The sequence below is a fragment of the Tursiops truncatus genome, chromosome 11, assembly GCF_011762595.2.
Source record: "Tursiops truncatus isolate mTurTru1 chromosome 11, mTurTru1.mat.Y, whole genome shotgun sequence".
NCBI classification, from domain to species: domain Eukaryota; kingdom Metazoa; phylum Chordata; class Mammalia; order Artiodactyla; family Delphinidae; genus Tursiops; species Tursiops truncatus.
This window is the reverse complement of record NC_047044.1, coordinates 3,768,827-3,795,611: the sequence shown is the minus strand read 5'-3', so window position 1 is coordinate 3,795,611 and position 26,785 is coordinate 3,768,827. Positions and strand designations below refer to the sequence as shown.

Here is a 26,785-nt window from a genome sequence, read left to right as displayed (position 1 = left end):
ATCCTCCGGGCACTGGATGAGCGCCGGGGCTCAGCTACCCCCAGACTAGCTGCGACCCCTCTTTGGAAGCCGTCATCTCAGGAGCGGATCATTCTTTCGAGCCACCCCAGCAGCCTGATCTTTGTCCTCAGGGGAGATTTGATTTGGGGAAATAACCAGATGTCCTTTGGGCCAAGTTGGCTGAGAAGATGTACGGAAGCCAAGCCAGGGCCCCCTGTCCAGTGCCAGAATGTGCCACGACTGCAAAGTCAGGAGACCTGTGGCTCCCAGCTCCGAAGGCAGTTTGGAAGGAGAATCTGGACCCATCGTCTGGACTGGCCGCCGCTGGTGTTGGTGGGTGTGAGAGTGCCAACGTGCGGTTGTATGAAAATGGAGATAGTCACACACAGCCAGGCTCGGTGGACAAACCAAACCAAAGCCCGACTAATTAACACGAGGCTGCCTTTCATCTCTCAGCTCACAATTTGATTTTCATGGAAATCTTTGTGGGAAAATTCCAAGCGTTTCTGACACAGGCAAATGCGTGAGAGTGAGGCAGGAAGTGGTCCTGGAAGAGTACAGGGTTCAGAGATTGGGGTTTCCTCCCAGCTCTGTACTTAAGCAGCTCCATGGCCTCTGGCTGATCATTTCATCTCTCCAGTCCTCAGTTTTCCGATCTGAACAATGGGGATAGTGATGCCTATCCTTAATATGAGAAGTAAATGGGGGGAAAATGGATATGAATGTGCCTAAAAGTCCTGACCTTGTGTGGCAAGGGCCTTAAAAACATGGACACCATTTGACCTAACACTCCTGCTTCTGGGAATTTATCTTCAGGAAAGCAGCATAGCCACACATGTAACAGTCACTATAGAGATGTTCCAGCGGCACTTTTTTTTTTTTTCTGCACCGCTGGGCTTGAGGGATCTTAGTTCCCCGACCAGGGAGCTAAACCATGCCCCCTGCAGTGAAAGCTCGGAGTCCTAATCACTGGACCACCAGGGAATTCCCCCAGCAGCATTATTTATAGTAGCAAAAGCTTTAAAGAAACTACATGTCCAATAATAGTGGCAAAAATTATAGGATGGACTACTGCACAGCTCTCGGGAGTGCTCCAGGCAAGAAATACACAGGCCACGCCCACATGATGGGTACATAACCTGTGCCAGTGACATTGTTAAAAAAAAAAAAATTAGCATATTCATAAGGTCTATTCACAATGGCCAAAACATCAGAAACAACTCCATTGTCCACCCACAGCCAAACAGGTAAACAAGCTGTGATAGGCATACAATGGGATAATATAAAACAATAAACAGGAGTGAGCTGTTGATGGACATACTGATAGACATAGATGAATGTCACCTATGCTGGGCGAGTCCACACTCTGTGATCGCGTTTATGTTAAATAAAGGTAGAACATCTATAGTGGTAGGATTCAGAAGATTGCCTGCCAGGGGACGTTTTGTGGTGATGGTATTTTCTTTCTTGATTGTACTGGTGGTCCCAGGGCTGAATACATTTGTCAAAACTCATTGAACAGTAAAGTGAAAGGGATCTTATTGCATGGAAATTATACCTCAATAAAGTTGATTTTTAAAATTAATGGTATTTAGATTTTATTTGTCAAATCCTGGAAAGAATGAAATTTAATGACATAAAATGCTCAAAACATGTTAAACAAAAAGATTCAGAAATAACCTATAGTGTGATCACACACACAGAGTACATATACATATATGGTTTGGAAATAATACCAGAATGACTTTCAACAAAATGTGTACCTGGTGATTATCTTATGGGTAATTTTTGTTTTCTTTTTTGTGCTTTTTCTATATTTCCAAATTTTCTATAACAAACACTTTCCTTTTTATAAACAAATTGAATCAAAACAAACAGATTTCCTTTCCTCTCTTCCAGCTGAAGCAGGCCAGGGACGCGGGACTGGGCTCTGGGACAGAACGACGATGCCCGGGTCCAGCGAAAGGGAACTGCCTAGAAGGCGGTAGCGGATGATGGGCGTGTGAGGGTGGAGCTCCCTGCCCCGGTCCTTTGGCCCAGTTTCTGTGCTGGGTTATTGTTGAGGGCTGCCATGCGCACTGGGCACTACGGATGCAGGGAGAAGTGTGGTCCCTGGGCTTACTTGGGTGGCTGGGAAGCCAGAGCCTCCTGTTTGGAGTGACAGGATCCTGTAGCTCCAAGGTCCCCTCCTGGACATGCCAGTCTCCCCCGCTGGCGAGGGTGGGCGGGCGTTCTGGTCTCTGCCCCCGTGCCACTTTCCCTGCTGCACAAGGCCCTCCTCGGTGAGACCTGCAGGGACTGATAGGGGCAAGGGGGTGGCACGCCCGGTGCCAGTGACTGAGCTGTAGCACGTCTCCTGTCCCTGCGGCCCTGGAAAGTTGGGGCTGTTGTTTATCACTACCTCTCCCTCCAAACTGGGGGAAACTGAGTGGAGAAATGACTTGCCCAGAGTCACCTGGCCAGCAGCCCCGGGCAGCTCAGACTTGACCTCACACCTGGATTCTCACTGCCTTCAAACTTCAGTTCCCAGGAGCTTCTGGGCCCCAAATAGCTCATTAATGCAGCATGGGTTTGGGGGTCAGGGGCTGTGTTTTTTCCTGTGCCTGTCGTCTGCTCCGGGTTATTGTACAATTTATAATCTACCGCTCACTCGGTGGACCCGTCAGCTGGGCTTAGCAGTTAAACATGAGTTTCTCTGAGAACAGGGCTCTGCCTGTGTTTAGAGCTGCTGGGACCCCCCCTCCCATCAGGCCCCTTCCCTCCAACCAGCTGGCCTCACAAAGGTGCCGAGGAGGAGACCTGATTGATTGGGTTTCTTTCCCCTCCCTGACTGAGCAGATTCTACAACAGACTGGAAATTAAAAATAAGAACCCGAAACTGTTAAAAAAATATTTTTTTAACTAAGTCACAAATGGGAAGGATGAGGCAGCAGCAGGTTAAGGACATTTTGTGATGTAGAGTTGTTATCAGCCGGCGCTTTTGTAACTGTAAATGTCACAATTTATGGTCCTTGGGAGCAGGTGGCGGCGGAGACTGGGTTTATACCTGCGTGTGAAGCTGCCCTGAGCTGTGGTCAGCCTGGATTTAGTTCACAATGTAGGGCCATTAGTTCTGCTTGGATTCTCCTGCGGGGCCTCACCAGGGTCCCCATTTAAAAATGTCCATGGGGTAAAAGAAAAAGTTTTTTAAATGAAATGTATTTGTATGTCTCTTTATATAAAGAAATAAACGGTAATGTGAGTGGCCAAAGGTGGCTTTGGATTAAGAGGGACATGCTTACTTTCTCTTTCTCTCTCTCTAAGTCTCTCTCTCTCTCTCTCTCTCTCTCTATATATATATATATATCTCTCCAAACTTTCTATAACATTGTGTAGTCTGTATTGCTTTTATAACGAGAAGGGACAAAATACACTCTTATTAAAAGTAGTCAAAATTCACCTAAGCCTTCATGTCAAATAATATAACATGACAATCCACAGTATTTTTATTAAGTATCTGATATTCTGCCAAATTCTCCCACAATCCTGGCTCCTTAGACCACCCCACAGGTGGGAGTGTCACCCCGTGCACACTTGAGCTGAGACCCTGAGTTGGTACACAGGGCCCACGTGGCAGAGCTGGGGCTGAACGTGGATAATTCCAACTCTCAGAGCTGTACGATTACTATAACAACTTCCTGCCCCTTCGAGGTGAACATGTTTCCTAAATACATTGATCTTTTATTCAAATATTTTATCTTGTTTAGATAGACTCTGAAATTATTTCTGTAAACAGACTTTAGTAAAAGAAATATAAAAATCGTGTTTTGTTTTGTTTCGTTTTTAAATTTATGACCCTGTTAACAACAGCCAAAGTGGGCAATGGCCCAGGACCCAGGGCAAAATAAAAAGGCAGGGCCCCTTGTTCAAAAAGGATTAATAATTAAAAAAAAAAAACAAGATCCTACTGTATAGCACGGAGAACTATATTCAATATTCTATGATAAACCATAATGGAAAAGAATATTTTTTTATTTTGGAAAAGAATATTTTAAAAAAGAATGTATGTATGTATAACTGAATCACTTCACTGTACAGCAGAAATTAACATAACACTGTAAATTGTTGAAAATAAAAAATATATTGATAAATAAAAATATTGATTTAAAAAAAAGAACTTTAAGACAGAGACAGCAGAGCATAGAGCATGGGATGACTGCACAGGCTACGTGCCCATGAAGCCAGGCCGAACAAGGTCTTGGCGGTTTTTCATGGAGCTAGGGTGACATCCCCTTTGGGGACAAACTGAGCAACAGTGACCACACATCAGAAAGCAAATGGGTGGGTTCAAGCTTCAGGAAGACATGCGGTTCTGGATGCATTTTTCAGTCCTGGAAATACAAAGTGATTGCAGCTCACGAATGGAGTCCCCCAGTGAGGATGCCGTGGGAGAGAACAGGCAGCTTCCCTCCCGCGGAAAGGGCCCGGCCTCTGAGCGAGGGGCTTTCGTGTCAACGAGGGGTACCTACTTCAGGAGGTGCCCTGGCGCTGAGCCCCGATGGGTCTTCGGTGCTCTGCTGGAGCGTGCACGGCTGACCAGCCGAGGTTTTGGAGATAAACGCTTGTTCCTGTGAAAATACCCCTTCTGGGAAACGATCTTGGACTTCATTGGCAGGTGGATTTTTCCCCAGATGAGGCAAACTGTGGGCCCTGGGGATGAACTGGCAGCCTAGGTACATAAGCTGACAAAGATCTGTGGCTCTGAACACCCGCTCCACACGCTGCCCCAGCCAGCCCCAGGATGACCTGCCCACCTCTGCCCCTTCTATAGTCTCAGCCCCATGGTAAGTTCTGAAGTTTCCAGGTGGATGGGCTGCACCCATCAGGTGCCCCCAGGCGCAGCCTCTTCTGTGAACTACACGTGGGCATCCAGGACCAACTCTAGAAAGAATCACATCTGAGAAATCATTGGAAGGGCAAATGTGCACTGAGCGGAGAAGCTCTCCGGCACCTGGAGGGACGAGAGACAACATATCCCGCCCCCTACTCCAACTCCCAACCTGTCTCCACGGTCCCCTTGCTCATTTTTCTTTAAACAAAAAACCAAACCACCTCATTCTCCCAGCCTTTCACAGAGCTCTGGCATCGCAGGCCTGGGACTGTTTTCTCCATAAATATGTCTTTGCAGGGAAGGACGGACAGACAAACTGATGAACAGGGCAGGGCAGGAGTATCCCAAGGCCGAGTGACAGCTGATGCTTTGTGCCCCTCAGCTCCTGTTCCAGTGCTCAGACGGCCCTTGAAGGGACTGGGCTAGGCCACTGCGAAGGTTCCGAGGCCTAGGGACACTCAGCTTCCCCCTCCAGCCCAGACACGTTCCCGGGACCCTGGTACCAGCAGCCAGGGAACTCCCGAGAAGAGGAGGCCTGAGCTTCCAGGTTACTGGGAGTCCTCCCACCTCACACATAGAACAGCTGCATAGAGGGCAAGGACTGGGTCCTCTGTTTACGGCACCTGTGGGCTGGGGGCAGGTGGGCCCGGGGCCCTCGACCCTTTACGGAGCCCAGGTCCTCTTCTGGACACGGTGGAGGGGGGGTGGTGGTGGTCCCAGCTGTCCCTCTTCTCCCAGGACAGAAACACAGGGGAGCTGCTTGGAGCAGCTGACCCAAGCTGGTTTGCTGGGAGGACAAGAGGGAGCCCCTCCGAGCCCAGGCCTGCTGCAGCTGCACTGAGATCAACCACCTTTCAGGAAGCATCTTGTGCCCACCTCACTCCCCCCCACCCCCAAAATTTGCCCAAGACGCTTTGGAGTGGGTTATAAAACAGGCAGGTGCCGAGGAAGGTGCCTCAGCCACGGGACCAGAGGAGGGGCTCCATCCTGAGCTGCGGGGGGTGTTTACCACCTAAGAAAAAACATCCAAAAAAAGCTTCGGGTGGAATTTCAAGTCCTGGAGATTTCTCAGTAGCCGGGCCTCTCCCCATCGTATTTCTTTCTTTCCTCCCCTCTCCCGGCCTGCTTTCCCTCTTTGTTGCCAAGCTCAGACGACACTGCAGAAACCCAGCCCAGCGCCCACGAAGCCCGGAAACTTCCAGCTCCGCGACTGTGTGGAAAGTTGGGGTCGCGGGACCGGGGTGACAGCGGCGCCGCGGGGCCGCGTGCGGCGTGACCCGGGCCGGCGGCCTCTCGCGGCCTCGCTCTGCGCGGCCGCGCCGGGACCTCGGACAGTCCGCCGGCCGGACGTGAACTTGACTCCGGCGGGACCGCGGGGCACTCCGGGATGACCTGGTAAGCGGCGCCCGCTCTCCCGCCCTAGCCCTCGGCGCCCCCCGCGGCCGGCGGGGTCCGGGGCCGGGGGCCGGGCCCGGGCTCGGGCCGGGAGGGGGCGCCCCGGGGGGCGAGCGCGGGGGCGCCGCCGCCGCCGCCGCCGCCGCCGCCGCCGCCGTGACCGTGGCCGCCATGGAGCGCACGGCTCAGCCCGCGGCCCTCCGCCCAGCGAAGCCGCCCGCCCCGGCCTCCTCCCGAACAAAGACTCGGGAAGTTCGGAAGGGAATCTTTCGCGACATTTTCGTCCCCGGGCCGCTGGGTCTGGGCGGCGGCCATCAGGGCTCTTAAAGGGGAAAGAAGCTCGCTCTGGTTTTCTCTCCCCTTCGGCCTTGCGCGGCCCCCACCCGCTTTGGCTGGAGGGAAGAAGGAGGGGGCACCGGTGCCACTCCGGCTTTCAGGTGTTAAAGCCCCAGGCCCAGGCCTGCCAGGGGCTGCATGCGGATCAGGGCCTGTGGGGTGAGCGACCCCCATAGCTCAGGGGAGGCAGCCCTGGCCCACCTGCGCAGTTGCCCCCCGGCCGCTGCAGTGCGAGCGGGTCCCGGGGGGCTCCAGGCGGCTACTGCGCCTGGTCCTGCCCCCCTGCCTGAACGGCTTCCCTGTGGCCATCCTGGGGGACCTTCCCCAGGGGGACCTTCCCCAGGGGCACCCCTAGCCACCACCTCCTCTCTACTCTGCCCAGGGCAACTGTGCCAAGGCAGCCTTGGTGCCACGCTGCTATGGCAGCTTCAGGGACACAGCATGGCAGCTGTGGTCAGGGCCTGGGGAGGAGGGGGCGCCTGGGCCCTGTGGGGCCTTGTCCCTGGGGAGCAGAGCTGGGAACACTGGCGCCTCCACTTGCCTCTGCCCACAGGCCCAGGACCCCCTCCGGCCGGTTTCTCTGCACCCTCCTCCTCCCTTTGCCTGAGACAAGGCCGCCTGTGAGTGGCCTGATCCCTGGGGGGTGCCTACGGGGTGGGCGGTGGCAGGGCCTCGGCGGCCCCCTTGAGTTTGACTGCCCCCCTACCCCGTCCCAGCCCCGGTCCCCCAACCACAGCAGGGAATGCCTGGCTGGGCCTGCTCTCAGTCACGGACAGGTGCCCAATCTTCCAGAGGTCGTTGTTAACCTCACCTCCATCCCCAGGGCACCTGGACCCCAAAGTCCCCTTCGGCGAAAGGCTACAGGGGGGCCATGGTTGGAGAAGGCCTAGGCCAGCCGGGGGCTGGACAGGTCACTGCCCTCTGTATCCTGGATGCTCCAGCAGGGGCCTTGAACAGACAGCCTACAGGGGTCAGGTGGGGTGCAGGGGAGAGTTTTGGGGACTGGGGGAACAGAGAGCCCAGGCCTGCGCTAAGGGGAGGGAGGCCTCATGCCGGCTCCCTCCAGTTGCTGCCACGAGGGGAAAGGCCTAGGGTTCCAGAGCTTCTGGCTCTCCAGAAGAAGGAAATCCAGATTTGTGCGTAGAATGCCCAGAATTTGAAAACCCCGAATGCAGGACAGAGGAAACACATCCTTGGGTGAACCCAGCCTGTTGCCCCCCGGGTTACAATCCCTGGGTCCGTGTGAGCCGTTTCTTATTTATTTATTTATTTTTTCAATTTTGCATGGCATGCAGGATCTTGGTTCCCCGACCAGGGATCAAACCTGCACCCCTGCAGTGGAAGCGCGGAGTCTTAACCATTGGACCACGAGGGAAGTCCAACATGAGCTGTGTAATGTTAAAAGAGAGGCAGGTTTCCTAGTGACCCCCGCCCCAGCCCAAGCTCTGACAAGGAAGCCCTATAGACCTGGGGCGCAGAAAGGGAGGGGAGTTTGCACCTCGTTTACCCCTCATCAGACGGAATCACGGGGAGGTGTTGGCCTCCACATACCGAGTCCTTCCGGCAGCTGAAGCTGGCTTGCCTCTGTAAGCCCTGATCTGCTTAACCGAGCTGATTTGAAGTTAAAATCTCCCTAAAACAAGGTACCCGACTTACCCTGGCCCCAGATCCTCTGGGGAACCTCTCCGTCCACTCAGGCTGTGCCTGAGATGCTCTGTGACTAATGAAGGAGGAGCAGGATACAGAAAGTGAACTTGAACTTTCTTCACATCCCAGGCAGTAGAGCCGCCGCTAGTTTGGAAAGCTTGGGCTTATGGTTGCACTGAAGGACTGGCTCTTCTGTGAGCCAGGTCTGCACTCAAAACCCTTGCCTTGTGCTAGCTGGGTGGCCCTGGGCCAGTAACCTCAACTCTCTGAGCCTCAACTTCCTCACTCATAAAACGGGCTTAATAAGAGTTCTGATTCAGTGGAGTCCTGGGGGAGAATTGTGATACCTGTGTGGACGCTCAGCGTGGCACTCGCACGCAGAGGCGCTCAGGAAATCTAGTCGCTGCTATTTGACTGTAGTCGAGGGGGACCGTGGCTTCTCTAACACGGCACCTGCTTCTGGGGCAGCTCTTGAGTTTCTCAAATCTCATGTCAACTCTCAACTGCTTGCCTCTCCCCACTTTTTGTGTTTCTTTCCTTATCCCAGAAGAAACCATCACTAAGCCCCTCCCCTGCATTTATAGGCCTGTGCTGAGCACAGGGGGTCGAGACATGAGTCTGACGTTGGCCCTGCCTTGAGAAGCTGCCGGATGCCCTGTGCAATTATAACACCAGGATGAGGCTCTCTGAGCTAACTTTCCATCCAGAGAAGGTGTTTCCTGCAGTGCTCCTGCTGCCGGCCGCGTAGTCTCTGTTGAATGCCCCCAGGGACGAGCAGCTTACCACGTCTCTAGCGGTGTTTCTGCAGAAGCTGTAGGAGGAAGCCTCCTAGGTATCCCTGAGCCTTCACTGGTAGGACCAGATGTGGGACGGGACTGCAACAGTGGTTCTGGGTCTGAGGCATCTGGTTTTCCCGGGGAAAATACACAGCTGGTAAGAAGGTCCTAAAAACTTGGTGAGGTGCTGATTTCAGTCTCCAGGGAAAGCACTGCAAGTGATGGATGCATGTGTTTACAAAACAGAGCCCCAGTTCCCATTTCTGCCGACAGTCGACAGTCGGTGTAGCAGGGAGAAGCAGGAGAGAAGGGGTCACGGAGTGGGAAATAAGACAAACTGACTGCAAAAAGCTGGCTGCTGCACTCAGGAAACTGGAAAGTAAGGTCCAGGATCCAGAGGCCCAGGGCTCCTTGCTGGGAATGGCTACGTCAGTGCAGAGCCCAGTGCAAAATTAAAATGGGGGGCGGGGGCTTCTTCAAAAAGTATTAAGAGTTTCAGGATGGCGACAGCAGAGCATTAAAGCAAGTGTGAATGCAGGGCTTGAATGCAGGACTTTGCTGAGTGTGGAGCCCTGTGTGGCAGAGAGGCCACAGACCGCCCCCCACTCCAGCCCCGCCCCAGCTGGCCCGGCTCACTGCACGTGTTCCTGCCGCATGCCGAGGGCTGGGGAGGACCCGCGGGCAGCTCCGTGGAAGGAGCATGACTCCTCTCCTGCATTGATTTTTTTTTTTTTTCCATCACTGATGTTACATGCTAATTTTAGAACATTTTGAATCCTCATAAAAGAAGAAAGAAAGTTTTCAATCACCTGTGAAACCACCCTCAGAAATAACTAGTGGGAACACTTTACCCAGCTTCTGTAAAAACATAATTTCAAGCAAAATTAGCATCTTAGCATCTGATTATATGTATCATTTTATCTTCTTCTTGTTTCACGAAATATTTTATCACAACTCGTTCTCTAAATCAGAAGATACTGTTCTGCAAGTTGGTTTTTAATGACTGTTTAATATTCCATTGATGAAGCTCTTTAACTAATCCCTTATTATTGGACGCTTAGGTTATTCCCAATTATTTCCGGTTTTCCCTGTTGTGAACAACATTTTGGGGAGTGTCTGTGTGCACATTTCTGCTTATTTCCTAAGGGATTGAAGGCTGTTAGGAGAGACCTTTAGGTTCCAGAAGCCTTTGGAGGTTGTCTGAAATTCCACCTCGGCCAGGGGCACAGCCCCCGGCCCCCTGCACAGTGATGGTACTGAGGCGATAACCTGCCTGGCATCTTTTGACTTTTAGAGAAAAACCCAACCCTTTCCAGAGCTGACTTGACTGGGCAGTTTTGAGCACGCACAGCACCGGCTGCCACGTCCACAGCCACCCTGTAAGGGGCTGTAATCAGCCCCCTTTACAGATGAGGACCCTGGGCCCAAAGAGCAGAGACAGTGGCCCAAAGACCTTCCGCCTGTCCTACTGTGAGAAGGACACATTAATGGTTATGAAACAGGAAGTGGGCCCTCGTCCTACTAAACTGCTGATAGGATCTAGGGGTCCAGGCTGCCTCGACCACTGAGCCTGTCAGGCTGGGGGTGGAATGAGATAAGTTTTATCATGATGCCTGCTCATGGGCGATGCTCTGTAAGTGGTGGCGAGGCGTAGGAGGAGGAGGTGGGATGGGGTGGGTGGGTCAAGAGGTGAGGTTAGAGCCCCTTGGGCGAGGAGGGCTCTGTAGGGCATCTGGCTGCCTGACCAAAGGCTCCTGAGGGCAGGGATGAGGTCTGCTGACCCCAGCCCAGCACTGCCCACCACAGAGGAGCACCAGGTGTGGAGTGAATATGTCGGTGGCGGGCCGCCTTCCCAGGGTCTCCTTCAGAGGCACCTGGGCGAGCTGGGGGTGGGGTGGGGTGGGTTGTCAGTTTCCTATTGCTGCCATAACAAAGTTCACTGATCTGATGGCTCAAACAATCAGGATTATGGAGGCTGGAAATCTGAAGTGTCTCACAGGGCTAAAATCCAGGTGTGGGCAGGGCTGCTTTCTTCTGGAGGCTCCCGGGGAGAATCCGTTCCTGGTCTCTTCCAGCTTCTAGAGGCGCCCACATTCCTTGGCCCGTGGTCCCTTCCTTCATCTTCAGAGAGAGTGGCGTGTCTCTTTCTCTGATCATAGCTGGGAAGGAGTCATGTGACTAGAGTGGCCCCACCTGGATAATCCAGCTGCTCTCCCAGCTCCAAGCCCTAAACGTCATCCACTTGCGCAGTGGATTCAAACTGTTGTGGATTTGTTCCTGGGCTGAGGAACTTCCTGCCAGAGGCCCCACTGGCTCCAGCCTTTGCCCACCTCAAGGACAGAGGTTCTGGAAACTCAGGCAGGTTCTATGCTCAACCGGGAGCTGCTCTTCCTCCGCTCAACTCCGTGGGGCAGGTGCAGTGGGCACTGCTATCATCCCCATTTTACAGGTGAGCAAACTGAGGCCCAGAGACGCCAGATAACTCTCCCAGGGCCATACAGCTGGCAAGGGGCAGGGCTGAAGCTTGGTGATGGCTGGACCCTAAATCCAGGGCTCCGTGGGGCTCACCACCTGCTTCCAGGAATGTGGTCTTTCGCAGCTCTCACTTAGCCACAGCTCTTGATTCTTTCCAGAAGGGTGGCGAGCCTTCCTGCCCCGTTCCCAGAACAGGCCGCTGCTCTAGGGGACGGAAGGGCCGTGGCGCAGCCCTTGGCAGGGGGCTTGTGTGAGTGCGGAGGGATCTGGGAGCCTCGCCTGGGGCAGGGCCTCAGTGCAGCTTGCATGTCGTGGCGTAAAGGTGTCAGTGGCCAAGGACGAGTCATCCCAGCCAGAATGGCAGCAGCTCTTCCCGGGCCAGCACCCCACCAGGGGCTTTGGGGTGTCCTTCCCCAGCACCTGGCACAAAGCCCAGCCACTCTGAATGAGAAAGTGAGGTAGAGGACGTTCCTGGGGCAGCCTTTGAAGCTGGGGTGGCACTCGAGGCACGAAGGGGCCGAGGGTGTGCCCCCCAGGGCCGGGGACTCTACAGAAGGCGCAGGCCGCGTCCCCTCCCAGCCGCCTCTGCTCCCGGGCCTGGGCCTGGCAGGGCAGGAGTTAAGCCGCCACGGGCACCCTGGCACCTTGTGCTGCCCAGAACGTCCGGCTCCCCACCCCCACCATTTTTCTTCCTTTTTTGCCTTTTTCCTTCTTAATTAATCATAGGCTGCTGCCCAATTTAAATATGGAAATGCCCAGGCCAGGCAATGCAATTATTCCCGAGGCCCGGCGGGCCGTGCAGGCCCTCGGCTTCGGGGAGCACGGTGGCATCGCCCCCTTTCTGGTGTGTGCGAAATTATGTGCACAAAAGGCGTCTCCGTATCCGAGTGTGTGAACTAAATAAATAAATAAGGGCTTTTGTTTGTTTGCCGGCTCCTGCACATGACTGTTTTGACTAAACCGCCCGTGTTGTGTGTGCCTTTATGGGACTCAGGAGACAGGAGGCGGGGGAGGCCCCGCAGGCCGGCCGGGGGCTGGGGGGCGGCCGCCGGGCATCTGGGCCTCACCCTCCCCTGGCATCACCGCACCCCGCACCCCTCCCCACACACACCCTCGCAGGAAAGTTCCCCAGCCCGGGCCGGGCTCCCAGGCAGCTTGGCACCGTGCCAGGCTCGCCGCCGAGCGCGGGCAGCCGGGTGGGGCGAGCGGCGGCGGCGCCGAGGACGTGGCCGGGCACCCCGGGCGCCAGCAGGACCCGAGGCCCGGAGGCCGGGGCCCAGAAGGTGAGGGTACCCCGGGTGGGGCGCAGGGTGGCCGATCGGCGGGCAGCGGGCGGTGCGGCCTGCCCGGAGCAGGCCTGGGGCGGGCGGAAGGGCGGCGGGCGGAGGACGCGGCCACAAAGCAGCGCAGTGCCAGGCATCGCTGCCGCCTGCCCGGCCGGCCTTCCTCCCGCCCTCCCGGCCCAGCTCCGCGGGGAGGCCGCGCGTGCACGGGGCCGACCGGTTGCTGCAGACCGAGCTGTGGCCGCTCTGGCCGGAGGAAGGCCCAGCGAGGCGGGGCCCAGGGCTGTCAAGGAGAAAAACATCCCAAGGCCTGCAAATTGCTGCTCTCAGCTTTTTTTTTTTTTTTTTTCTCCTCCTGCTTGAGAGAGAAAAAAAAAAAAAAAGCAGCGCTTCCTCTGGAGGCGGATGCAAAAAGGATGCAGAATTTTAACCATCTCCTGCACCGTCCTTCCCCAGCAGGGTGGCCCAGGCCCTGCACGGTGGCGCCACGGGAGGGGGAATGGCGAGAGCTTCAGATGCCTCTTTCTGGGAGGTGCTGGAAATCCAGCCAGGCCTCCTCGCCCCCGGTCCAGAAGCTGGGCCCGACACAGGGATGTGAGGACTGGAGGGCATGGGTGCCCAGGGCCAGCACAGAGCTGGCACGTGGTGGGCGCTGGGCACCCTAACAGTTTCCTCTTGTGTCACCATCAAACATGCTTGGTGGGCTCATCTCTTGGTGGTGAACATGGCAGCTGGGGCACGCGGTTGGGGACCCCAGCACTGAGCTGGGTGGGAGGTGGGGGGCGGGAACGGTTCTCACAGACTTGGGGCCTTCCGTCATGCTGCGATCCTGGGCCTTTCTCATGATCGATTTTTTTAAAAAACAATAATGTGGAAAGTTTTCTGGTGTCTGGTGGGGATGTCACAAGCCATTCATCCAGGGCAGGACTTCAGGAATGAATTCTAGAGTGAGGAGGGTGATCTGGTCACTGGAGGAACGGCAGGCGAGTCCCAGATGCAGAAGGGGAGGCCCGTGCACCTGTCTGGGTGGGGATGCTATTCAGGGAGTGGTCGTGGGAGCTCGGAGGGATGGTCCAGGGAAGTACAGTGCCCAGGGCCCAGGAATATGTTTTAATTTTAACGTCTTTTAAAATCAGAAGAAAAAAACATGGCTATAATCATAATGAATGTATAATGAAGAATTCAGCATGGACTATATTCATCTTTATACCAATGTAGTCATAAAATATGATTTTTAATATTTATGGAGGAAGGAGCCATGAATACAAAAGTGCTTGGGTCCAGGAAAGTCACGACGGGGCCCTGAGCGGGTCCGGTCTGTCCCAGGGCAAAGGGTCAAATGTCCGGCTCCAGGGGGCCCTTTGGGGGCCGTCTGGGCGCCCTGTGAATCTGGCTTCTCCAAACGCCAGCCAGGACGGGTTGGCATGGCTTTCAGTGAAGAGTCAGGGCCCTGGAGCACGCGTGTGCGTGTTCCTGTGCACACTTAACGTGTTTTACAAACGATTCCCAGACACCTGAGTGTGCAAGACCCAGTCCTCGAGGCAAATGAACACAGGGCTGGTCAGGCATGGCAGTGAGGGCCTGGTATTCCTGGCCGTTGGGTGAGGGGTTGTCACTGGGTGGGGAGATACGGTGGCATCTTCCATTGTCTGCCTGGGAGAAAGCAGGCTGCGTGCAAGGCCTGTTCCCAGGCCCCGGTACCCACAGCCTAGCACAGCTGTGTCCGGTAGAAACATCGCGTCAGCCGCAAACGCGGCCACATCTGTAATTTAACGTGTTCCAGCAGCCACATTTTTTGAAAAGTAAAACTAGGTGAAATTCACTTTAATAATCCCATTTCTTTTATCTTTTTCTTTCTTTTATGCATCCAAAATAGTATATGTCCATGTGTCATTAATATGAAATTATTGAGATAGTTTACCTATGTTTTGCCTCTTGTACTAAGTCTTTGAGATCCAGAGTGTATTTTACACGTACATCTCAGTCCGGAGGGACTCTCTGAACTTCAGAGGCTCAGTGGCCGCATGTAGGGAAGGACCACTGCATTGGGCAGGGCAGGTTTAGTGGTCCCTAGGGCTCCCCTCCCCCAGGGTTAGGGAACCTGGTTTTTCTGCTTCTTTTTTGCTGATGGCCCTTCTTGGCCAGGGGAAAGGATGCTTCCACCGGCTAGTCAAGCCCCCAGCAGCCCTGAGTGGTGAAAGAATGGGTGTTGAGACTGCAAGTTTCCAGGACGAGGAGGGTTCCTCGGCCGCGCTCCCAGACGCCAGGGGACGGTACAAAGGGCTGGCTTCAGGGTACAATAGTGGGGCGGTTAGTCACAGTGCCGGGCAGCGGGCAGGCAGACAGAGCTCCCTGTGTCTGCGTCTGTTCGGGCTGGGCCCTGCAGCCCCATTTCCCCTGCCCCTGGCCTTTTGTTTGCACCCCTCCCCACTCCCTGCTTAACCCCCTGCTGCCCGCCGCCTACCTGGCCACCTGGCTGGGGCATCCTTACCAGGCTCTGGTTTCCATCAGCCACCTGGCCAGAGGCAAGCTTCCTTCAGAAGCCGGGCTCAGGCCTGCCTGATTTCACTGGCATCTCTGGGGACAGGGACGTCGGAACAGCTCCGACGCCGTCCCCGTGGCCAGGCAGCATTTGTGCAGCTCTAGGACTAGTTCCGTGTGGCTTAAAGATCCCATCAGCATTTGAGAGTATTCGCCATTCAAGGGCTATGCATTTCTGGAAACAATGAAAAGCCAAAACTGTGAAAAATTAAGGAGTGGCCCTGAAGCTGGTGCCGGCTCTGCATGTTTTAAAGTGAACAGACTGATATAAATATTTTAATCCTGCGCATAGATAGATGGATAAGATAAAATAAATTAGTCATGTCCCAGCCCTGTCTGGGGATTGAAAGCAGACTTCTGTCAGCATTTGCTATTTAGCAGCTACAATTAAAATCTCCCCTTGTAGGTTGCAATCCTAGCGTCTCAGAGATGGAATTAGCTGTTTGTTGTGATTTGACAGTTAAATTATTAACACGTGGAGAAGGTAACTGCCCCCCAAAAGGTATAAAACACAGTGAACAGTCTCCCCCTCTCTCTTTAATTTAAAAATTATCTGTGCAGAGATTCTGCATTTTGGCTTTTCTTTGCTAAATTAAAGTGGCATGTGTTTTTATTTTAGAAGGCAGAGATGGTTTGCTGTGCCCTGGGTGAGGAGGGGAAGTAAAAGAAAGGGTCTTGTGAAAATCTGTCCATCTACTTACAGCTTCAAAAGCCAAGAGCCAGACATTTTTTTCTTGGAGGAGATAAATGTCTCTAATTTATTCACCTTACCTGTTGATTACATTTTATAATTGTTTATTTTATAATTTAATCCTTATCTAAAATCGCGGATGTCTTTGGAATATAAAAAGCCTGGGTCTGTTTGGTCCCTGAGATGTTTGTTCCTCTCAGTTGAAAATCACTGAACGCTGCATCTGGGCCCAGTCGGCTCTCGGGACGGAGCACAGTCTGTGTGCATCCCGCTTCTGCCTTCAGAAAATAAGTGATGAAAGACTTATGGTCAGCTCGTATCATTTCGTTCTGATTTATTTTAAACCAGTTAAGACGATTTTAGCACGAAGAGTAGTGTATCTTACTTACATTCTGAGAGCCACTGGGTTTTCAAGCTGGAGTACAATTTTTTTTTTTTTCAAAATCCAAATTTAGAAATTGCCTTTTAGAGTAGAAAACAGCATGCTGGTTCGCCTTTTAACTCACTTTAAAAGAAAGACACTGAGGATCAAATGTATTTGATTTGTAGATTTGTTCCCATCCGTTGTTATCCAGGGGCTGGAAATGGCTCACTTTTACAAAGTAAGGTAGGAAAAGGCGTGTTCGTTCCCAAACAAACATAAAGAGTCCTTCTGGGTTAGACTCTAGCCCCAGAGGGGCCACAGGCATGTTTTCCCTTCCCAGGAGGAGGGTGGCATTCAGCTGTAGTGTCATCGTGTGAAAAAAAGGCAGCCCCTGCCTGTCTGAGGCACCGTCACGCCTCAGCCAGGCCACTTTGCTGTAGCGCACCTCTTAACAGATAAACGGATCCTGTGCAAATACCACTGTTCTCAAGCACACCCAGCGCCATCTTCACTCATTGCAATTCCGCCCTGGCCATCGGCACTACCTCCAGTAATGGGGAAAAAAATTGGAAAAACGGGAAACACACTAGATCCCTGGGGAAAATGTCTCCCCTGCAGAAAGGTTCTGGGACGGACAGAGGTCTGGAAGCTGCCACAGGGACAGGGCAGACTCAAAGCCTCCGTGCAGATCTTGTGACTCTTAACGTGGCTCCTCCACTCCTGAGTTTCCCAGATTTAAGAGGAGAAAAAAACTGTCCTTCCCAGCTCACTGTCAAGGGTTATTGCAGGAATATCACCACAGTCGCCAATATTTGCATAGCAAAGCTGCCCGGTTTCATTTTCTATTTGAAAGTGTTTCTCCAAAGGGTAAAGTGCTAGAGACACGTGAGCTACCGAGCTTTCCTGGCCATAATATATGGTTATTATTGTTTAGGTTTAACTCATAAGTAGTAGTAATCGTTTATCTTATGCTTAAAATGAATTCTCTTTGACTTATAATAAATATGGTTGTATCATGAATATGGTCCCTTTCTGATTATGCAAGCAATATATGCTCATTGTAGAAAATTTGGACGATGCAGAAAAATGCATGTAAGGGAAAAATTGCTCGGCCTCATTCCCACTCAAGGGAATGTTTGCCGGTCACACGTCCACAAATTTCCTTCGAGGCTTTCTTCTCTGCCTCGTAGCATCTACTTTCGGATGACTCCGCGGCACTTTTTGGCACTTTTTCGCTGGGGCCACCTGTCCTCTTTGTGCTTCTTTTCTGCAGTGGCAGCGCCTCCCCTCTGGCCCCCAGGCTGCCTCCTTCGAGCAGGCCCAGCACAGGCCCTGGCGTTTGGGGAGAACGTCTTGGGCTCCATGGTCCCTGGCCTCCTTCCCCTGCCCTTCTGGGAGCCATGTCAGGGGAAGGCCAGACAAACCGTCAGCGCGGCCCCAGGGCAGAGCCCAGGCTGACTCAGGGCATCTGGGACGAGGGACAAGTGGCAGGAAACACGGCCTCTCACGGTGCCCAAGCCATGGAGATGGCGAAGAGCACGGCTAGGCCTTCTCCGTGCAGGACGGGGCCGGGAGGCGGGAGGACAGCAGGGACCCTGCGGCAGGAGAGAGGTGGTGAAAAGCAGGCCTAAGGTTTGAATTCTCGGCACAGAAAGCCCCTTGGGCCAAAGCACTCCTTAGACGAGCAAAGTTTCGTCAGACCTGTCGAGATGTTTCCAAGGTGTTCAGCTCTCTGGTCCTGACTTAAACCCACCAAGCCCTTGAGGGTTAGTGCCAAGTGACTTGGTAGGCAGAAAGAGGCCAGCACTTTCGTGCAAGGGCACAATTCCCAAATGCTGTGTGTTGCAATCAGGCATGTGCCTCGGCTGGTCCCACAAATCCATCAGGCAAAAGTTCCACATTTACCAGGCCTCTGGAGGGGGAAGCAAACTGATTTCCTTATTAGTTTCTGGAGTAACCGTGATCTGAAGTGAATTCTAGACTTTCTAAGTTCGTTCCTGCCACCATAAATGGAGTCTACGGGCTCTGCCTTAACCCCCTTAGATAACGCAGTGGCTTCAACACCAGATTAACGATCGATCATTAGAGATTTATTAACAACCCACACTGCAGACAGACTTCACAGGCAAGGTCATTGGTCGTAGTGTTAGTTACAGTACAGAAATATTAGCAAGAGCTGAAATTTGTAATAATAACAGGGAATGCTGGGGTGAATTATCACGCGACAATAGAATGGAATATTATGTCACTGTTAAAATGCTGTTGACAGAGTTTGTAACAGCATGGGGACGTATGGGATACGATATTTCACAAGCAGTAAATATGTATGTAAATTACATAATTGTATGCATATGGTCACTGTGGGGAAGGAGATGCAATCGAATATTTTTTTCTGGGTGATGGCATATAGGTGAATTTTCCTTTTTCTGTGTGTTTTAGACTTGAATTATTTATACTTGATACTTACTACTTAAATGATCTCGCTTTTAAATATCTATCTTCTTATTTTAATTTTAAATTACTTGTCCTTTAGATTATGGTGCTTCTCTAAACATATGGTATTTTATAAGCAGGAAAAAATCATTTTTAAAGTCTTGTGAGTAGAAATATAGACAAATGGCATATTTCCCTTTAATAGTTGTGGATAGATGGCATGTAGCAGAAATATTCGTTAGACCAACAAATATATACAGTCAGTAAATACTATTCGTTCTCTTATAAAAGATTCGTACATTGATAGCTTATTAATCAAACACTACATGGGTACCCTAGCCAAACATATATACTTGCACAACTAGGGCATAAAAATGTCAGCTAGGATTTTGTTTGAACTTAAGGAGAAGTATTTTTGTTCCCTAAACAATAGCATCGAGAAGGGGAGAAACAGGCATTCTTGTTCTTCTTGGCTATTTGGTCCAATGACCCCCCACAACTCCCCCCACCATGGTTAGACTCTGCTTGAGTTTGAGGTTGTGCTTTCTGCTTCTACTGCTTGGTTTTTAAGGGCAATTTAAAAGATCCTGCAAGTTCGTATCTGGAGAACATAGATCTTGCATTCAGCCTGCCAGATGATACGCTGTGGTCTTGGGGTGGAAATCTTAGTGGCTTATTTATACTCTCATGTGCCTTCTTTTAAAAGAAAGAAAGAAAACATAATTTTTTTTCCAGCTTATACTTCCCAGGATTTCTATATCTCAAAGATTATTTTAGAAATATATATTATTCTGCATTCTTAAGTCACCTGCTGACTCACAGCCGGGAGGTGCATCTCTTGGGACAAGACAAGAGGCGGGAATTTTCTTTTTTAACCGTAATGCTACAGGATTTTGTGACCTGGAAAATCCTGTCCATGTTTCCATCTCAAATATCAGCCTTCAAGCAAGTGTCATTTGCGTTCCTGTAAAATGAATCCCCAGGACCGGCAGTGCTGGAAAGGGTAGAATCTTTAAAATGCGGGGATTGGGGAAATGACTCACTCTCCGGGGTTGGTTTAAAAGGCCCCGTGGGGGGTCTCCCAGAGTGACCCCCGCTCGGGACGCCACGTGGCGCAGGTGAGCCGGGACGCGGGGACCCCCTCCGCCCGCCGCCCGCGCGCGCGCGCGCGCGGCTGACCCACAGCCTCAGTTTCCCCCGCTGTCTCCGCGGGCGGGGACCCGGGGGAAGGGTCCGCACGCGGCAGGCCGGGCCGGCGGGGAGGCGCCCGGCTGGGAGGTCCCGCGGCCTCCGGGGCGCGACCCTCTAATCCGCTTTAGTCACTATATTGTGCGCTTTGCTTGGGCAGAGTAAACAGGGCGGGCCCACCAAGCGGCGGCCGCCGGCCCGCGACTCCCTGACCCCGGGGTCGCGCCCTTTGTTCGCCCTCAATGGGGCCGCCCCGCCGCCCGCCCGCGGCTAATTGGGGCGCGTGCCGCCGCCGCCGCGGACCCCGGCCCAGCCTCGGACCCGGAGTCTGACAGGGACTCCCACCGCGGACCCTACGACCCCAGCGCGGATCCGGACCCCGGCTCGGACTCGGACCCCGGACCGGGACCCCTGCTTGGACCCCGATCCTTGCCTGGCTGCAGACTCGGCCCCGGCCCCCGAATCAGGCTCAGACTCCAGGACCCCCGGCCACGTGGACCCAGCCACAGGCTCCGCTCCCCACCCGTTGTGGACCCCAGGCTCCAGACCTGATGCCTTCCGGCCCGGCCGGGCCCTGGCCCTGCCTCGGCCTCACCCCCGCTGGGAGCCGGAGGGGCTGCCTGGAGGAGGCGCGCGAGGCCTCCCGGCCTCCAGAGCCGGTGCGGACCCAAGTCGAGTCCCCGGACCCGCCTGGACCAGACTAGCCTCGGCCCCGCCGCCCGGCCCGGTCGCGGATGCGCTGGTCCGAGGACGGACCCCAGGCGGCCACCGCGGCTGCGTGGGCGCCTGTCACCCGGGGGAAGGGGGGACCGCGACGACACTGCTGCCCGCGTCCCAGGCCGGGAGCCCGGCTGGAGGCGCCTCTCTGCAGGGCCCTTGGGGACCGCGAGCCGCCGGCGGAGGTGCAGAGGAGAGGTCCGCTGTGCCTTGATTTCGTTTCTGTGCTCTGTGGGAATCCTGCAGATCGGAAAGCAAAGGTGCTGCAGGAAAGCAGAGTCCCCTGAGAGGGAAGCAGGAACCTTCAAACCCTTCTGCACTGGGATTTTTGCCTCCGACCCCTCCCAGCCCTTCTTTTTCCCCCAAATCACTACCTTCCCAGAGTCTGGGGGCAGTTCCGGGTGAGACCCGTCAGGCCCGACGTGATGAAGGCCGTTGACACTAAACTCAGCCTTGATCATCGTCCTCTGCGTTCTTTGTTTTTTCCTCAAATGTTGGACAAGGTTATAATTTTTATCCCAAGCAGCTTTTGAGACTTAGCTCCTCGTAACTTCTTTTTTTTTTTTTTTTAAGTTTTTTGTCTGGTTTTTTGTTTGTTTGTTTGTTTTTTTAAAGCACCGTGTTCTTATAATTAGGTGCAAAAAGGAAGCAAGAGAAAGGACTCTTGAAAGACTTTGCCTTTGAAAATGAACAGGGTGGCTCCAAGTTCTTGGCCAAGCCAGGCAGGCCCTCTGGCCCGTGCCTCATTTATTTCATGGTTTTTGTTCACCTGGCTTTGCCAGGGAGACTTTTTAAAACGTTAGGTTTGTTTCGGAGCTTGTTGTTTGTGGGGCGGTGGAATATTCTGATGTGGAATTTGGCTCTAACAGAAGGCGGTGTTCTGGAGTTTAGGGTCGTGCCTTGCTGCCCTGAGGATGAGCCGGGGTGTGTACCGTGAGCCGGGGGGAGGCAGGTGCTTTGGGAATTTCTCGGGGTGGTGCAGATCTCTGCTGGAAAGGGAAACCCTGGGGAGACGGGCCCTGCTAGCATCACCTTCGCTAAGACCATTTCCTAGATAACCGGTTTCCCTCTTTCCTTATCCCTTTCTCATTGTCACGTCCCCTCCCCCCACTGCTGCAGCATCACCTGCCCTTTCTCGTTTCTGAGGATCAATAGCTATCTGATCAGACTGCATTTGCCCCTGCAGAATGCTGATTTCCAGGTCCAGGACCTTGGCCGCCCCTCCAGGAGAGAACTGCTACCGCGAGCCTCTCCCCAGGGAGCCGGTCATTAGGGATCCTTGCTGACTCGAGACTCTGAGGTTATCCCAGGTCTTCCTTGTCACCTGTTTGGCCTTTTATATTGAGACCATGGGCAGGGGCCTGGCAGGTTCGCAGAGGGCTGAAAGTCGGGGAAGACTCAGGTGGGACCTCGGCGCTTCCGTGGCTGCTTGGCTGGCGAGCCCCTTGTTGCAGGGTGTTGGGACCCCAACAGAAAGGGCGGTGGACAGAGGGCATCGTGACCCCTCAGCTCTGGCGAGGCAGCTTTGTTGCGAGACTCTGGCAGGCCCAGCGCGGGGAGCTCAAGTCTGTGATTTCACACCGGAGGTTGATTCGTCCAGCACAGCTTTGAGGGGGTGACCAGGATGCACCTGGCAGGGAAGGGTGGACGCCTCAGATGGCCAGAGCTGGCTGCGGGAGTAGGGGATCGCCAAAGCTGGCCGGCTCAAGGCGGTTCTGGGACCCAGATTTCAATGGAGGGCTGTTTTTCTTGGGAACTGTTCTTACCTTTAAATAAGCCTATGTGTGCATGAGTGCAAAGGGGTGGGTGGTGATGTTTTCCGTAAAAAAAAAAAAAAAGCAAAAATAATAAAGTGGTGTGTGTGTGTGCAGGGGTTCGGGGATCCCAGGCCTCTGCAATATTGTGCCCAAGTCACTGTTGCAGCCACCTGGGCCTCAGTTTCTCTGGTCTTGAAGGAGGTCTGACAGTTCTGGTTCTGTCTTCCACCCGGGTTGCGAGGATCACATGAGATGGGGCTCAGAACACGCCGCATAGATGACAAAACGCTTGTTCTCCACCCACATGAGATGCCATCCTTGTTCCCTTAGGGAAAACCTTCACGGAGTCGTTGCCTTCTGAAAATGTTCAGTGGCACCTGGCACTGACTAAATTCTTGGTATCGAAACCTCCTGCAAAGGTACAAGCAGGGTGCGGGCTGAGCATGGTGAGAATTTGGACAAGAGACAGCATTCTCGTGCCCTCAAGCCCTTGATCGTGATAACAAGATGGCTACCAATTTGGGGGACCTGGATTTGATGCTTTGGAGACCCTCCTCCTCCTGGCATGTACGCCCAGAGCCTGGAATGTGTATCCCAGGGTCCAAGGCTCTGTCTGCCACCTTGCCCAGCCTGGCTTGGGTAGGGGATCTGCGGGGCCCAAACCCCAGCCCGGTCCACAAAATTTGACCTCCTCTCCTGAGGGATCAGGCTCACCCAGCTTCCAGAGCTGCAGGGTCGAAAGCAACCCCCTCCCCAGCCCCTGGGCCCTAGCCTCACTCCCCAAAGCTGGCCTTGCCACTTTGGTCCTAACGACGCCGAATGAGGTCAGCTTGGTTTGCCATTCACAAAACACAGTTTTTTTTTTTATTTTTTTATTGCAGGGAAAGCTTTTCTATGTCTGAGGTAGGTCCTTGCTATCTACAGCAGGTTATGTTTTCACTGACTTTTGGTGTTTGCACATGTGTCATGAAAAAGGGAGTGACCCCAAAAGAATACAGGTCGTGCCTGCCCTTCTTCTGGGCTCGGGGCTCACCCCCAGGACCTCAAGTCGGCCCCAAACCATAAGGGCAGTAAAACTTGTGTTTCTATACACACACATACATGCAGACACACAAACATACATGGGAGTGCACGCACACACACGCAGGCACACACACACACACACAAATCCTAGGATATTATCCTCATGTTGCCAGCATTTTAATGTTCTGATATTCAAGTTTGAGGCACCAACAGGCTGTCTTGAAAGGCTCATTCAGCCTGTCTGCCTTGGAGCTATTTTATTTATAAGTCTTCTTGTCACGTCAAAGAACTCTGTGTTTCTTGTAGGCTGCGTTCGGGTGGTTGAGTGTTTTGGTTTTTGGCTACAGCTGGTTAATTTTTCCGAATCTGTAGATCCAGGTGTGAGTTGAGAAGTTTTTTCCCAAGCACAAGAAGTTTCCCAGTGAGCCTCGGGGTCCTCCTCGAAGTTTCCGGCGTTCTGTGTGTGAGAGCCTGCCAATATCAGAGAAGCTGTGAGTGAGGGAAGAAGGAGCTGGTGGCGCCCGCATCCCCTGTCTTCTCTCAGACACTGAGACTGGGAAGGACTTTGGAAGCAGGAGCTTGTAGCCTGTTTAGAATATAGAGCTGAAAAACTGGTCAATGGCTAAGATATTAGCAAAAGCACAAATCCTTGAGGAGAGTTAAAAATCCTTGTTTCTGAGCATCGTTGAAAGCCAAGCACAGGAGTGAAAATGCCTGTCCACGTCTCTCATTATTTTCGAATACATCTAAAAAATGTGCGTTCATCATGTAAAAATTATATAGACTCTTACTTTCAAGATTAATGTCGCCTATTGTCTGATTGTTTACATGACCACTTTCTTTTGGTTAAAAAAAAATGAACTTCAAGTTCCTTTAAAATTAGGAATTACACCAAAAGTTGCTCTATAAATAGCAAGAAACAAAACAGAACAAAAGCACTGGCTTTCTTTATTAGCATTTTTTTTTTTTGCAGCCATTAAAAATGATCTTGTCTTGCAGTGATAAATTTAGGTGAGACGTTTTTTCACTTTCTGTAGAAAGGGCATATATGAAAAATCCAGCTTTAACCTTGTCTGTTAACTGGCTCTGAAAGCTACGACATTTACACGCAGTCGGGAAAATGAAAGTGTCATTATGCATAAAGCAAAGTACTTACTTGTGTTGTGTGAAATCATGTTAGATTTTAAAAAAATAAAATGGGAGTATTTCAATAAATAAGACCACTGTGGTCAAATTTCAAACAATTTGTAATTGATGCTCCCACCCCCCCCAAAAGTCCCTCATTCTATATGGGTTCATTTGGCAGGCAGTTTAGGTTTTGTTGCAGTCATTTTAAAGAAGTCATCTGTGAAATCTTGGTTTTTTAAAAAAGTTCCTGCTGTCCCTTACAATTTAGCACTGAACCATATGAGTTCTAAATCAGGGTTTATTCCCTTTCTGTTTTTTCTTTATTCTAGAGGGCTTATAATTTACCTAGCTGACTGAAGGGCTGAGAAATGATACTAAAATTCCCATTTCATCTGTGGAGAAGAAAAAATTTCAACTGACTTACATTAGCATTTCGGCGTTATTTAAATTTCTAAAAAATAAACATGTAACAGTTTTTAAAGTTTAAAATTGCTTTAAATTCTTAATAGCTAAATTCTGCTTAGATATAATTCAAAAAGAATAATGACTATTTCAGGCCCCTATAAAGGATTGATAAGATACAAAAAAATTCTTCACAAAAAAATCAGAGGCTTTTCAACTATGAAAGGAAGGCATTCCTTGAAAATTGAGGGAGTGAAACTCTTCAGATTTTCTGATGTCTTTTAATTCTTGTGGAAACTGGTACCTCCTTCTACCAGAAGCTGTTAAAGTCCAAATTCTAATATATCTTTAACTGCTAAAAAAAAATTGCTATGAGCCATACAATAGATTCTTCAGAAAAGTGTTAATTTCCCAATTTATGACGATTCCATTTTAGAAATTGCAGAACTGAACAACCTGAATAAATAAATTCAGCACCCACATCTTTTTGAAAGGTAGTATTGATTTTTTAAAAATTTAGTTTGTCCTGTGCTTTTTCTCATTCCTTATATGAAGCCAAGAATGTAGCTTTGGCATTTGATATATGCATATATAACCAGGGATATTGGCTGTTCATCTTTAATTCATATTTTCTGATTTGTGTTGTTACTAGTTTGGAATGAAAAATATTCATTGTCATTCCTCATCTGTAAGGGAAAATTTTTCATACTAACATGTATGTGTGATATACAGTATAGTCACATATTTATATACACGATCAAACACATTAATTTAGACTTCTGGTTGTTTAAAGCTCCCCTATTAATTGAAAAATATTAATTAACTCCTTAAAGAATGCTCTCAGGGCTGACAGACTTTTTTTTTGATACATATGCACAGGTAACATCATGGAAAGTGAACGTGTGGACTTCCAAAATGTGTTAAATATGATAAAACAGCTGCTCACAGAAGGTTTCTAACCAGACAGGTGATTGCATGGGTGTGGAGCTCCACCCGGCATGCAACGGATCACTGTCAGCTGCGGGCACAAGTCTGTTCTTTGTGTGTATATATATATTATATATATATATACACAATATATATATTTACATATTTTTTTAAAAGAAAGAAGATATAGAAATGCTCTCCCAGCATGCTTTTTTCTTTTTTTTGCAGGGGGAGGCTTGGCTAGTAATGCAGTATCCTGCCCTGTGCTCTGTTCCTCACATATGCTTGTCCCATGGCCAGAGTTTCATTTCTGTTGCTAGTTAACTCAAAAACTGAGTAAACTAAAGCAAAAGATTTTGAAAAGCGCTTCATTATGTGTGGAAGGAAAGAATCCTTTCTGCGGGTGCTTGCTCGCTTTTCCTTAACCAGCCTGAGACCCTATAAACTGTTTAGCTGCTCTGAAGGCTTCTGTCCGCTCTCCTCAACTCTCTCCATAAGAAAAAGAAAATGCTTACCCAAGGTAAACTGATACTAATTGATAGGTTTTTGGGTAAACAATTGAGAGTAAAAATGAAGCCTTCATAAAGTAGGAGTACAAGTTATTACGAAACAGAGGTACCAAAATGGAATCCCAAACCTACAAACTACTTGGAGACAAAGGCAAAAAGAAACAAAAAAATCATAAGCCTGTTCTGCCTTTCCACACGGTACCCAGAGCTCCTTAGAGGCTGCCCCAAAGGACACATTGTCTGGGATGACTGAAGAAGTGGTATCCTACCCACGAGCCGCCACAAACTGGCCAGCTCCGGTTTACCGGGCTAGTTTCAAAAGC

General features: G+C 51.5%; 1 protein-coding gene and 1 long non-coding RNA gene across 4 annotated transcripts in view; one reads left to right on the top strand and one right to left on the bottom strand.

Annotated features, from left to right (window-relative positions):
• Positions 1-4,101: 4,101 nt before the first annotated feature.
• On the bottom strand, positions 4,102-6,257 carry LOC109552058 (uncharacterized). Its single transcript, XR_002178783.3, has 2 exons — positions 4,509-6,257; positions 4,102-4,370 (listed from the first exon to the last, which is right to left on the bottom strand). It is a non-coding gene; the product is annotated as an uncharacterized lncRNA (long non-coding RNA).
• LOC109552057 (uncharacterized) overlaps positions 6,141-26,785 on the top strand; it is a 67,763-nt gene continuing 47,118 nt past the window's right edge. For 2 of the 3 annotated variants that reach the window (XR_012324137.1, XR_012324136.1), the window contains exon 1: positions 10,721-11,473. The gene's annotated coding sequence lies outside the window, so the exon portion shown is untranslated. Of the gene's footprint in view, positions 6,266-10,720; positions 11,474-26,785 lie in introns of those variants that run through there. The other variant, XR_012324138.1, reaches the window with a different exon arrangement.